Here is a 14,482-nt window from a genome sequence, read left to right on the forward strand (position 1 = left end):
TCCTTTTGAAATGTGAAAATGAGATAAACAATGGTCACAAATGAAAAAAATCGTTTATTTGATATCCATTCATTTATTTATTGTTGCCAAATGGACAGATCTTTTTATAGTTTCCTCGTTAGCTAGCCTAGCTAGCATAGTTATTGCTAACGTTAGCTAGCTAGCAGCTACAGTAGTTAAGTAGATATAATATCATCCTAGCTCCAATTATGTCTTTATTTCCCCATTCTCTACTTTAAGCTATTTTCATAAATAATCTGTAAGATCGTTTGTACCTTCATCTGTGACTGGAGGCCACTGTCTAACATCATCAACCCAACAAGTCATACTGTCTGGCTGTAGCTGTCATCGAGGGGGCGTTATCACGGAGGTTTGTTTACATACCAGTAACAGCTCAGTAATAGAGAGCCGAAGTCCCGCCCCCTCTACTTCCGGGTTATGGGACCTATCTTTCGAAAAAATATGAACGGCAGTCTATGGCGAAAGATAAATTATTTTCTGGTCCCGATCGACTTGTGCCTTGGATTATACATATGTTGTTTTTCAGAATAAAAAATGATTTTACATGTCAAGAATGTCACAGTTTGTCGCAAGATAGTTCAGTAAAACGCTATGGAAAATACGTAATTAAACGAACTACAAGTCCCGCATGCTGGCGCGTACAGAACCGACCAAAACTCCCTTCGTGTAACTACAGCTCTCGACATGACCCGATTTATAATGATTTTCACCTCGTTTGATGCTTCTGCCTTCGTCCTGGAAGAAGACGGTAAAGCTCAACAAGGAGACAGCCATAGTTCTCAGACGAGAGATGTAGTTCACTAAGCGATCTCATACAAAACCTAATGTTGTTCAGCTTATTTACGTCAAATAATTTATCTCTTGACGTGAAAAATTATCTTTTAAATCCACACACATCATATGTGAAATTCATGCCACAATTCGATCGGGACCAGAAAATAATTATGATCTCGCCATAGACTGCCGTTCATATTTTTTCAAAAGAAAGGTCCCATGACCCGGAAGGGGCGGGACTTCGGCTCTCTATAGAGAGTCCCTACTTCCGGGTTATGGGACCTATCTTTCGAAAAAATATGAACGGCAGTCTATGGCGAGATCATAATTATTTTCTGGTCCCGATCGAATTGTGGCATGAATTTCACATATGATGTGTGTGAATTTAAAAGATAATTTTTCACGTCAAGAGATAAATTATTTGACGTAAATAAGCTGAACAACATTAGGTTTTGTATGAGATCGCTTAGTGAACTACATCTCTCGTCTTGAACAATGTACGTCACTAGAGAACTATGGCTGTCTCCTTGTTGAGCTTTACCGTCTTCTTCCAGGACGAAGGCAGAAGCTTCAAACGAGGTGAAAATCATTATAAATCGGGTCATGTCGAGAGCTGTAGTTACACGAAGGGAGTTTTGGTCGGTTCTGTACGCGCCAGCATGTGGGACTTGTAGTTCGTTTAATTACGTATTTTCCATAGCGTTTTACTGAACTATCTTGTGACAAACTGTGACATTCTTGACATATAAAATCATTTTTTATTCTGAAAAACAACATATGTATAATCCAAGGCACAAGTCCATCGGGACCAGAAAATAATTTATCTTTCGCCATAGACTGCCGTTCATATTTTTTCGAAAGATAGGTCCCATAACCCGGAAGTAGAGGGGGCGGGACTTCGGCTCTCTATGGCGTCGCCACAAGATGGCAGCCTACACAGAACGCTCGTCGGATTCGTGTATATATAAACTGTACAGTACAGCACAGTATCTTGTCATTTAATGATTAATCTTTAGAAAAAATGTTAGAAGGCAAGTTTAAATGCTGTTGCATACGTGTCTGTTGGCTGTGACAGAAAGCTATGTAGGTTCAGATCACCTTAGGACAGAGTCAGGCGAGATATTTCCCCCTGTGTTTCCACTTTTTTGTGGTAAGCCAAGCTAACTGTCTGCTGGCTATAGCTTCATATTGGCTGTAAAGGCTTGAGAGGGATATTGATCGTTTCATCTCGCTCTTAGCAACAAAGCCAATAAACCATATTACCCAAAAATGTCAACCCACCGAAATATCCAGCGGACAGACACTAGGATGCAGCTTTAAATCTCTAATGACTCTGTGCTTTTCTTGCATCCCTCTAAACAAAATTTATCGGGGTGTCACGATCACTTTTTCTTGGCGTATTGGAAGGGAAAGACTTTTTGCAGAAAGAATTTTGTGTTTATAGGAAGAAAAAAAACTACTGAGCCTCCTGACTTCTGGAAGTTGTAGGTTCAGGACGTGTTGATGATGTGGGAGTTCAGCTAAATAAATTCAAACAGAAGTGTACCTACTCCACAAAATAGCTGCCTAAATCCTCATCAGATATTTACATGTGCTACAATATTGTATGTTATTGTGAGTTATTGACAAGCAATATTTTACTAGGATTTCAACAGCTCAGTATTTCTTTATATTGTGATTCATTTTTAATGTATCACCAGGATTTAGTCTGTTGTATTCAAGTGAACCTAATGGCTACAGTGTTATCATGCGGCTGCATTCCTGCATCTCTCTGCCTCTGCCTCCGTCTGGCCTTTAAATTGCTTTCTGGAGGCAGGGGGATTTTGGCCGGGGAGATAAGGGGAAAGGGATGAAACGCTCTCCCTTGCCTGTCTATCTCGGGCTTTCTCCGCGAGGCAAGAAGGGAGTCTACTGACGCGGTGCATTTACTGAGACGGAGAGGAGTGGGCAGGCTTGTTCTCAGTCAGTGAGGCTGACTGAGGAGACTCCGGCGACATCTTTTGAACCCATTTCAAACCACCGTCAGCTTTATTAGCCCCAACAAAACAAGCCACTTGTGTTTGAAAGACATCAAAGTGTACAGAAGACTTTCACTGAACGAATGAATGCTGCGGAACGGATGAAAGCTTCTTTGTCCCTGCTCAGGAAACAGATTTGTGTTTCGTGTTTTTCCTCTCCTGTTGTCAGTCACTCAGGTCCTGGAGGGTCAATCCCAACCCTCAGAAACTCTCTTACGTAAGCCCCCAGTGCTGTGTTGTCTCCACACGAGCAGGTTGCATGGATTATTGATGCCAGCGCAGATAGAGCGAGGGCCGCACACGGCAAGGACATACCAGTCACACACGGCGCTTGCTCTCCCTGCTTCCATTTCAGATACTTTTCTTTGTGTTTCAGGCAGGATTTTGACTGTGGGTGTGACGACGTGGGGATTCCCGCTCCACAAACCTACCACTTTAGTTTCTCTGCAAACAAACCGCGGCTCCCCATCCGCAGCACATTCATATCAGCCTCCGCAAGCTTTGATTTTACACAGCGTGCCTCGCAGTTGACACACATGTATTTCTGACTGCGCTCGGCGTGTTGAAGTCATCCCCGCATGGATTAGCATATTAATGGGATGTCCTCTTTGTCCCTGTTTTCTGTCAGTCAGATTTCTCAGCAGCGAGGGAGAAGGCGAGGACGGTGCGGAGGGGATGGAAGATGGAGGAGCGTGACTGTGGCGGCTAGGGAGTCACGCTTCAGTCTAATTAGTACAGGTGGGTCAAATAATTCCCCCATTTTTAAAAAAAGAAAAGAAAAAGTAAAACACATGCAGTCTTCTGTCTGTGAGCACAGCAACACTGGCGGTTACATAATGAGTCCCAGTGCAAAACACCAGTGTCACATGTCGATGAACTCAATTCTCAGGATAAATAGAAAAAGAAGCAACCTTCTTCGGTGCTTTTTCTTTATTTTTATTACTTTCTACTTTGTAGATTAATACAGAAGACATCGAAACTATGAAGTAATGCATATGAAATTATGTAGTAATTCTTTAGTCCATCTTCATGAGGAGTCAGTCACCTGGAATAGTTTTCAATTAACAATTTGGGAAAATAGTTTTACAAAGTGGTTTAGTTTAGAAACGACAACGAAAAGTTGATTTTCTTTCACATCACAACATTTTGAACATCTTTGAACAGGGTGCATGTTTTTCCCTCTCATCCTCGTCCCCTCGTTCCCTCGCTCCCGAACCACAATCAGATCCTTGTCCCTCTCTGTCCGGGGAAAGCCTCGGTTCGCTACTTAGCAACTGTTTCCACGGCTACAAAGTTGCACCGTGTGTCTCACCCCAAACTCGCCTCCACAGTACGTCGCCGGTGTCCCTCCGCTGCTTTTGTGTCCACTACCTAAACCCTGGTGATGCGGCGAGTGTCTTTAAAGCGGGTCCGCTGTGTTTTTAAGTTATCTCTCTGAGGTTATTGTTGTTACGGTATTCCTCTGAGTGGAAAGACATTTGCTGTCTCTGAGCTCTTGGTGGTTGCTGCAGAAAGTGTATTGATGGATGTGACAGCCTCTTAGCAATTACGCCCAGGCCCTTCTCCCTTGTTGTCCTGTTTGTTGTCCTCGTAGCCTCGGTGTCCGTGCGCCCTGAGACCGTACAGCTCAGCACTAATGTCACCGAGACAAATTGCACTTCATTGTCCACACTTTCCCCCGTAAGCTGTTTCTGTCATTCACACACTCATGAGGGGGTCAGATGAATCTCTGGCTGCGTGATTTTTATTTTTTTTTTTAACTCATTTTTTTAAAGACCACAGGAATAAGAAGATGATCCATAGGGAAGCCTGTTGTGTATATTCAGACATGGATGCAAGCGTTGGCGCTACAGAAAAATCTATTTATATCGCTTCTAAAAATAGACATTCTTCTCCATAGAAACATGAAATCCTTCTGAGGGGTGAATTTCTCTCGAGCTGCTTCTGTTGTGTGTGTGTGTGTGTGTGTGTGTCTGTGCGTGTCTTTGTTATTATTCAGTTTCTTCCAAAGGTGAATGCAAATTACTGACTGTATCATTCCAGCTGTGAGGCTCTTTCTTGGGGAATCTCCTCTCTTTACTCTCAGCCTGCGGCGGCAGACAGGATTTTCACAGGATTTTTACAGCGCTTTGATGCCACCGCACCCTCCCTTCACCCACCCGCATCTTCCCGCGCTCACGGTGACGGGCTTTAAGCCGACAGCCGTGACAGCGATTCATGCACATTATTTTTTCAGTAGCAAAATAGGAAAGTGTGTGAATCAGTGACTAATCCCCTGGTGGAGGGAAACGTATAGTTATTGTGGAGAAGACAAGGACTGAGGTCGATTATTCAAAATGTACCTCCTCTTTTTTTCTTTTTTTTTTTTAAACATGTTTCCTTGACCTTGATATAAAACATCAGAAATTGAAGGAAAGATGCAAAGGAGAGTTGATAAGGCCTTAGAAGAAAACCGCACTGTTAAGAGAATCTGACTGCACATACATTGTGCTTCCCTAAAACCAACTTCATCTACAATCAGAATCAGAATACTTTATTAATCCTTTAAGGAAGGATTTAAGGAAATTGTGTTGTTGCTCCCATAAAGTGACAGTGACAAGTGACAAGGAGATCGAATAAAATAACAATATAAAATTAGGATGTAAGATGCATTATAATCTGAGTCTGAAAGGTGTGAAGGGTGACCATCGCTCAGCGGGATGATGGCAACATGCAGTACAGTGACAAACTCTTATCCTTCCAACTGGAAAGATTTGGAAGAGAAGAAATATGTATTTATGGTTTACGGATCGCGTCACAAGAATAAAATAGGTGCTCTGTTGTTTCCACACTTATGGGGTCTGCTGCGATGAAACTACAAAGGTGCTTTAAATCTTCCTGTCACAAGGTATAATCTCTTGTCTTTTTGTGCCTGTGCCACAGTATGCTAAAGGAGATTAGCGAAGAAGCAGCGAAGCAGCTCTTATTTAGAGAATTCAACCAGCTCCTAATATGGCAGCTACTTGGATAATACCATGTCATTTCACTCAGTCAGGAACCTTATTGAGAAAAAATGTCTTTTCAACCACAACTACTGTGACAATCAGCCTCTAATTTTATCTCTTTCAGAGAGGTTAACAATTACCTAGCATGATTTGAATGTTTTTAAGATGTTTGTGATTCCTAGTATATTGGTTCTGTGGTGTAACCTTGAGATTGTACAAGTGAGATTAGTACCTTCATTATAAGCAGATTCACACGAGATTTGTCCTTTGATTTCATAACTTGAAACTGAAAACCAGCAGAAAGAGACAGATACTGTTCACACGTTAAAGGACGAGCACGTAGGATTTAAGGACACCTAGTGGCAAAGTTGCAGATTGCAGTCAATCAACATTTCTTTAACCCTTCTTGAGTAATGAAGAAGTTATGAAATTCTCAGTTTAATCTGATGAAATTAGTTGTAGTTACAGGAGATTACAGGAGATTTTACAAAACAAAATTAACAGTATACTCAATTTTTGCTAATATTCCACACAGTGACACGTTAAAGATGAAGACAAGCATATGGTTTTATTAATCCATGTAGGACCTTGTGCCATTACACCTGAGAACATTCAGTGAGGCAGGTAGGGACTATTTATCATGTGTTTTGTTTAAGACCTCCTCGTGTTTGTCTTAAATTAAATTATTATAAATCCCATCTATTATTTACCATATGTTGTATTTTATGCCTTCTGTGTTGCCAGGACACTATTCGTAACCACATGATTAAAGGAAAATTATGGATAAATGACATTTAAAGTCAGTTTCTTAAATGCTACAGTTAACATCATCTGTCAGTAGTAAAGTAAATGCTACGCTGGCACCAGTGGACTCGATTTTACATGAAACTGGCCAAGTGGAAAAGATTTAAATGATTTTAAGGAGTGGTTCAAAGGGCATCGGCTGAGTACGAGTAGTCACTGAATTTTTGATTAGCGCGAAAATAATCGGAATCCCCGCAGCAACGTGTCACACAGCACTTTAAGGTTTGGAAAAAGTGTGCCAAGCAGTGTTGAAGCTGTTCTGGAGATTTCTACTGGTCAAGGTTGGGTTTTACTCTCTTTGGTATTTCTGATCACAGTTTGGATCATATTTCTGATCTATGTGATCTGTATTTTTATGTGCAGTCCATTCTAACCAGTGCTATTTATTCATACAGTTTAAAAGAGAATTGTTTGCTCATCATTGTGTTTAAATGTCCAATTACACAGCACCAAAATTACACCTACTGCAAATCATTCTGATTAATTATGCATCATTCAGAACAAAAGTTACAAATCATCCCAGCTACTCTGACACCGGGTCACCTTGAAGTCCAAAATCCATTTAAAATTCATATGGTGAAACAAATGCATATGATTGGTTGGTCATCGACAAAAGAATAGGCCAGCTAAACTTTGATTTGTTGAGTGTGATGTAGGAAAAGTGTCAGGCATCTGAAATTGTAGCTTGTTGGTGTGAACACAGCATTAGGTGTAAAGAAGCGTTTCCCAAACTTAGGACCACCCAATAGGGCTATGAGATTATGTTTTCATAGATGCTACACAGGTCAAGTATTTTAAGGTTTTGAAAAATCACTTTTCATATGGCTATTCAGTTAATGTCAATGGTATTTGTCGTCACTGCAAGTACTAAGACGAGGAGTTCAACTACTCTTTATGTACAATATGTAGACAGTATGGTAATGAAATGAAATTACATTTACACACATATGGGTTTATGCTTTATTGATTTAAATATAAATTTTCATTTTTGCAGTGTAAGTTACAGTTGAAGTACCATGGTGACTGAGGAAGCAGAGAGGGAGACTAGCCATCCTGCCTCTGTGCAAAAGAAACCTTTAATCAGTGTGGTTTGATTTTTTTCTTTTGTCAGATTAAGTGTATTTTCTTTTCAGTTAAAACATTATTCAGTGTCAGAACTCACCTCCTGCTGGTTGTTTCCTTAGTCTGGTAAAAAAGAGTTAAGCATGGCTTATCATCTGTTTTAAAACTGTAAATAAAGTTAGATCTGCTGCTCTGAAGTGAAGCCAAAGCAAGTAGAGCTCCCCCTGGTGGCTGGCTGCAGTATAGGTCATAAGCTCCGCCTCCTCCATGTTAGTTCACGTCGAATAATTTGTTTTTCAAGGATGGTTTGAGTCATTTTAGGTAGTTAATATAAGGTTGATGTATGTTCAAGTGGAATTTTTTTTGGATAAGTTTTGTTTTAGTTAGTTATTTGATGCTGTATAAACATGATGTTCCTCGCACCCTCCAAAGACATGCTCATTAGGTTAATTGGTGATTCTAAATTGGCTGTAGGTGTGAATGTGAGTGTGAATGAATATTTATACAGTCTATGGATTAAACCATTGTCTCAAGACAATGAAGCAGAACTAGTATTGATTTATGTATTTCAGTGGTTTATTGATATATTGATGGGTGTATGTATTTATACGTATAAATACTTTGTATTTTGTTTTATTTGGACTTTGTTTAATTTTGTATTTTTCTAAAGATGTTGTCACCTGTAAATAGACTTTTCTGGTTAATCTCCTGCAGCAGGATGTGGATATAAAAGGCAGCTAGTTGTCTCAGTCAGTTGTTAGTGGCGGTTGGAGTTGTTGGCGCGTCATTATATTTTATGGTGCCTCTTTCTACACAAAAACTAGAATCCTCCACAGGTTGAACTGACAGCTTCTTATCTTATAAGGACAGCCCACGCTGAAATTCATGGCACTCTGAGAAAAAGGCATCACCAGTCACAGCCTCAAGATGTCTTCACTCCACAGCAAAAAAAAATAAACACTGGCTGATTGTGAAAGTCGGCCTATACGTGTTAAAAAAAAAAAAAAGAAAAATATCCTCTTCTTCTCGGATTCCCAGAGGCGGAGACTAGAAATTGAAATCGAAGCCGAAGCAGCTTGTAGTTCTTTCAAGATCCAATAACGTCTTGTCATTAGTTTCCAGAAGAACAACAACCAGAGCCCCAGAGATAGAGAAAACATTTTGATAAGACTGTTGGGAACCATTGTAGCTCTAGCAGAAGTTGAGCCTTTTATAATTTGTGCCAAATATCAAATATATTAAGGAGAAGGAGAATGAGGTTATTTGAATATCAGATTAATTTCCACTACCTCTGTAACTTCCTTAAACCAACCCCATAGATGCTGTCCAACATCACGGGTACTCAGCTTTTCGTCACCATCTGTCCTCCCTCTCTCTCTGGAGGTGCGTCCCCTGCGCCTAAAGCAATCTCCACTCTTCAGCCAAAGACTATGGATATCCTCAGGGGGAACCAGCAACACATTCAAACAGCAAGACTCCACCATCAGCTCCCCCACCAGGATCAGAGAGCTGCTGTCGCTCTTCAGCATGAGCTGCTTCCATCATGTTTATTCTGTGAGAGCCGGTGGGGTTCAGATGGGGCTGACCCTTGCGCTGATTGTTTGTCCTACTGAGATAACTGTTGTCTTTCCTGCTGCTGAATGTGTGTGGATGAGGTATTGAACCTGGATGCCTAAAACAAAGACGAAGAGAAGAGAGACATTGCTCTTGTGTGCCTCCCGAGCAAACCCATTAATATGCTTTTCTCCTTCATTGCCCTCCAAATGATGCTCATCCGGCGTCGGAGCATGTGTTTATTTGTGGGGAGTCCATGAGAACGTACAGTGTGTTTTTGTTTTTTACTTGCACAAAGCGATCCTGACAGAGATAAAGTGGAGTGGAGGAGGAGATGGAGATAACATGAGCTGATAGTTTTGAGATTATAAGAAAATCCACTTTATTAAAGTCACTTTAGAGATAAGAGCTTCAAGTACAAGAGCTATAACTTCCTCTTGACCTGCTGACCTTTTCCACTCCAGACTATTTGCATTATATTGTGTATATCCTCGTAATATTTTCAGTCAGCAAGATGTGCGACTCCTTCTGTCCTCTTCTGTCCTTGAGGAGATTTAAAAAAAAAAGGACAAAACCTCTGATAAATGAATGTGAACCTCATCTGACCACAAGATGCACTTGTAGTCAAAGTTAATATTGTGATACCCTAATATCAATCACCATAAATCTTAGCACAGTTTATTGAAAGATTTACTTTCCAGAAAAAGAAAGGGAGTTCAGTCAGATCACACTGATCCATTTAAACGTCTGCATTAAGAGCTTTGCTCCAGTGACAACACGGAAACATTTGCAGCAAAGGTCACTCAGTTTCTTGATGCTGTAAGTTGTCAACAAGCCCCTGACTTGTACTCACTCATTCATTATTAACTCCTCAGTCTTTAGTTACTGACTTGTCTCTCATTACTAGTATCCTTTAACTAACTTATAGAGTTACTTAAAACGAACCAGAGAGAACAGAAATGTGTACAAAATATGTCTCGTTACATGTCTTTCATCATAAAAGTAACACAACTGGATTATTGTTGCCAATACATTAATAAATGTAATTTAGCTGGACTCTATTCTGAGTAAATTGGTACTTTAACTCTTCCTAATATATTAACTGTCTATAATTTAATTAAAAATATAATAAGCACAGTGACACACTGAGTAGCTTAATATTGAAACGCTTAAGTAAACTCATCAACTTTTAAGTAAACCTGAACCAGAAACCATTAAACTTTATCTTCAGTTTTCGTTCTTGATTGTTTAAGAATGAACTTTAAATCAGCTGCTCGTCAGGGACACTATACCATTAAAAGGAGTTTCGCTCACTATTTTATTTAAACCGCCTGAGGCATTTAACCCGACTGTTAAATTAAACTTGCTGACGTGCAGAAAGTGCTACACTAGGATTTTAATTTTAATAACTCTCGACCATTCAACTTTGTCAGTACAGCTTTAGTTTCACATGTAAAGGGCATCAGACTTGTGCTGGTGTTGGCAGAATTAGAGGATTCACTGATGTTGTGTTGGAAGAGATTCTGAGCAGTTTTTGAAACCCCTTACTGAAAAAAAAACAACTCAAAATTCAGTGTTGTTCTCTGTGGATAAGAAGCGCTTGGGTGAATTTTGAAATGCAATAAATCTTCTTATCCTTATCTCCAGGCCAGAGAGAGATTTGAAAAACTCCATCAAAAACCAATCCATCAAAACTAAACAGCCGTTTTAAAACAACGAGGCAGCAGACGTCATGTTATTGAACCATCCATCCATCCATCCATTACCGTCTGCTTATCTGATGTGGGGTCGTGGTGGAAACAGGCTAAGCAGGGAATTCTGGGTCTACAGTTTTGCCTCACAGCTGGCTGTAACTGGTAAGGGAAGCACCCAGGAGGCCCCTTTCAACTTTTAGAAAGAGCGGCTCTACTCTGAGCTCCTCGCCTTATGCCTAAGCAGCTGAGTTCAACCACCCTACCATTCGCAATGCCATTCTTTTGGTCAGTACCCAAACACTGTCACCATATGGGGCTTGGAACACACATTGACGGGTGAATCGAAAGCTTTGCCTTGCAGCTCAGCTCCCTCTCCACCACTGTGGTTTGAAACAGCGGCCAAATTACAGCAGTCGCACCAAACCACCTGTCCATCTCGCTCTATTCAGCCATCACTCCTGAGTAACACCCCGAGATGCTTAGGGCAGGAACTCAACCCCCGATTTGGAAAGAACAATCCACCGTTTTCCAGCAGGGCACCACAGCCTCTGACTTGGACGTTGCCGACTCTCACCTCGGCTGCAAACCAGTGCGTTGCTGAAGGTCGCGGTCCGATGGAGCCAACAGAATCACATCATCAGCAAAAAGGCAGCGACGCAATTCTGCAAACTCTACATCTACAGCTCTACGAAATCTAATGTAACAGACATGGAGCACAACAATGGTGCATTTATTCTCATCACAGCAGGCCACCTCTTCATTAAATGTGCATTAGGATAAAGGACGCAGCTTCTTGGATGAATAATTTAGAGCTTAAAAATAAAACCAATAACGGAATAAACATGAGAATTTAACCATGACTGAGTCAAACAGTGAATATAGTCTGAGTGGATAATTTATCGATTGAGCTCTTATGCAACTGATGCTGGTGCCAGGTGTTTCCTTTTGTGTGCACTGTATTGTGACAGTAGCTTGGAGATCAAACAGATGTGAAAGCGAGTTTAAGGTAAGCTGCAGGCACTCATTTTTCTCCACGCACTGTCCCAGCAGGTGATAATTCTCTTTTCTTCTTTACAACTAGTACATCCATGCACAGATTATTTTCACAGTAGTGGATATACAGAGAATATTGCTCAAACAGACCCCACATGCTGTCGGACACATGCGGAAACGTGTCTTCAGCGATGGTGGCTAATAGGAAGCCGCTTTCCTCATTCATCCTGCCGGCTATTTACATTTCTTGGCTGTTCATTATGCAATCAACGTGATGTGTGAGGATGCTTGACCTGGCTTGATTGCTATTTAGCATCTTGCTACAGTTCCTCTCTCTCTCTCTCTCTTTCTCTCTCTGTTTCTGTCTCTCTGCTCCGGGCAGCTTCACTGAGAGCCAAGGTCGCCTAAATTGATTCAGTTGCTCAACGGGCACTCACACGGATTCTCCAGCAGGGCTTTAATTGCATTTCTGTACCAATAACTGTCATGACAGTCACATGCTGCATGCACATGCACACAGAGAGAAAGGGCCTCCCTCGCTGTACTTGACACGCTTAAATTGGCTGCAGTGATGATGTAAGACAAAAAAAAAGATGAAACAGTGTCCACCCCGTCTCTTTTTGAGACTCTGCATTCAACCAGTCCTTAAATCCTTACTTGAGAGTTATCTTATTTTATCCATTCAGCTGTTTAAACGGTATAGGCTCGTTAATATCTGCTGCTACTGCTGGACTTCTTCTCTGAGTGCAATTTAAGATACAGAGATCAATATAGTATGGCAGCACATTCTGATGAGACTGCACAGATAAATTGTTAATAAATTGTTCATTTCAAATATTTAGTTTAAGGACATAATTGCAATTTTTTGTGTTGCCCATTTTGCCTTATTACTGTGGCTCTATAGGTCAGCAGCAATCAATCAAATCTACAGATGTAAATCTGAATACTTAGTTGTGTTTACACCAATCAGCCACAATATTAAAACCACCGACAGGAGAAGTACATAACACTGACCATCGTGTGACAATTCAGTGTTCTGCTGGGAAACGTTTGGACCTGCCATTCATTCACTGGTGTGGATGTTACTTAGACATGTAGCACCCACCTAGACCAGACCAGTCACCCCCACCCCATAGCAATGACACTCCTTGATGGCAGCAGGATGCAGCCTGGCAAACTGATCTAGCATCTGTGGGATGATCCACAGAAGCCCCTCCCCTCAACCCATAGGACCCAAAGGCCCCCCACTAACAACATCCTGTTGCCAGGACACCCTCAGAAGACCCATGTTCTTTCTCTGATGAGTCACAACTGTTTTGGAGGCACAAGAGAGATCTACACAATATTAGGAAGGTGGTCATAATGTTATGTATGATTGATGTATGTAAATTATATATAAATATTAACATCCTATTTGTCATTTACAGGCATGAATCAATGAATCAATTCTTATAAGACTGTACAGTGTGAGACACACCCACTATACATGTTTGATAGGATTTCATCAGAATTCAGTTTGGTGACAAATGTATAAAATAAAATATATTGTATTAATATATGTGTAAAATAAACCTTATGAATGCTACACAGTGAAGGTCAGTCTACTGGAGGGACACTCTGGCTTATGCGTAGAGGTAAAAACACAATAAAGGGTCATGCTGGAGGAGGACAAACGACTACCAGAGAGATTTTTAACAACATAGCAACCCAGAATTTTATCAATTTATGGCCACAAAGCATCACAAGTCAACAAAAACTATTAATAAAGCTGTAAATTGCAGCTTATCAACCCTTATTGCAAAGGTATCATCTGAGTGGTGCATGTAATTAAAAGCGATACAGTAATACAGACTGTGTGTACATTTTCTGTGTAAAACCCACACACAATAATTTCCTGATAGTCCACATCAGCACCTGTCCAGATGTTTACCCCCTGCAGCTACTGATTACATTAGCAGAATTAAATCCTCCGCCAGTCTGTTTACTTTAACCACCACTAAGCTGTAAAATATGAACGTCCACTTGTTTCGTAGATGGCTGCACCCCTCGCCCCACGCCCACCCCTCCGCGTCTCTCAGAGTGTGTGGACGTGTGTGTGTGCGCGCATTCCTTCGCATCCAGCGGAGCGACAGTCGGAGGGTGAGGGTCCGCGCAGAGAGGACGCACTGGGCAGAAATCAGCCATCACTGTCGCCGTTACAACACAGGAAAACATGCAGGTGAGACACACGTCTAATAACCTCTTGCTTTTTACCTGATATTAGAGAAGTCCACGGGCTTAAGTTTTGATTTTTCTGCCGGTGCCCAAAGCATGAAACGCGTCTGAAGTTAAATTATCAGCCTGGAGCTGCTCGCCGGGCTACTTGTTGGCTTGATCGGCTATTTCTGTCCTAATTTTTCCCATTCATCCGCGACCCTCGGCGCCTCATTTGCTCCCACTTTTTCCCCAAAGCTGAGTTTCGGAGTGAAGTTATGTAATTGCAGCCCTGCTGGAAGCTGCCTGTGGATGAGACGCTTCGCTTTTAGCGCGCAGCAGAAATCCTGCAGACAGCAAGTGTCACTTGTCATCACGTCTTCTG

The sequence above is a fragment of the Chelon labrosus genome, assembly GCF_963514085.1.
Source record: "Chelon labrosus genome assembly, chromosome: 9".
In the NCBI taxonomy this organism is placed as follows: domain Eukaryota; kingdom Metazoa; phylum Chordata; class Actinopteri; order Mugiliformes; family Mugilidae; genus Chelon; species Chelon labrosus.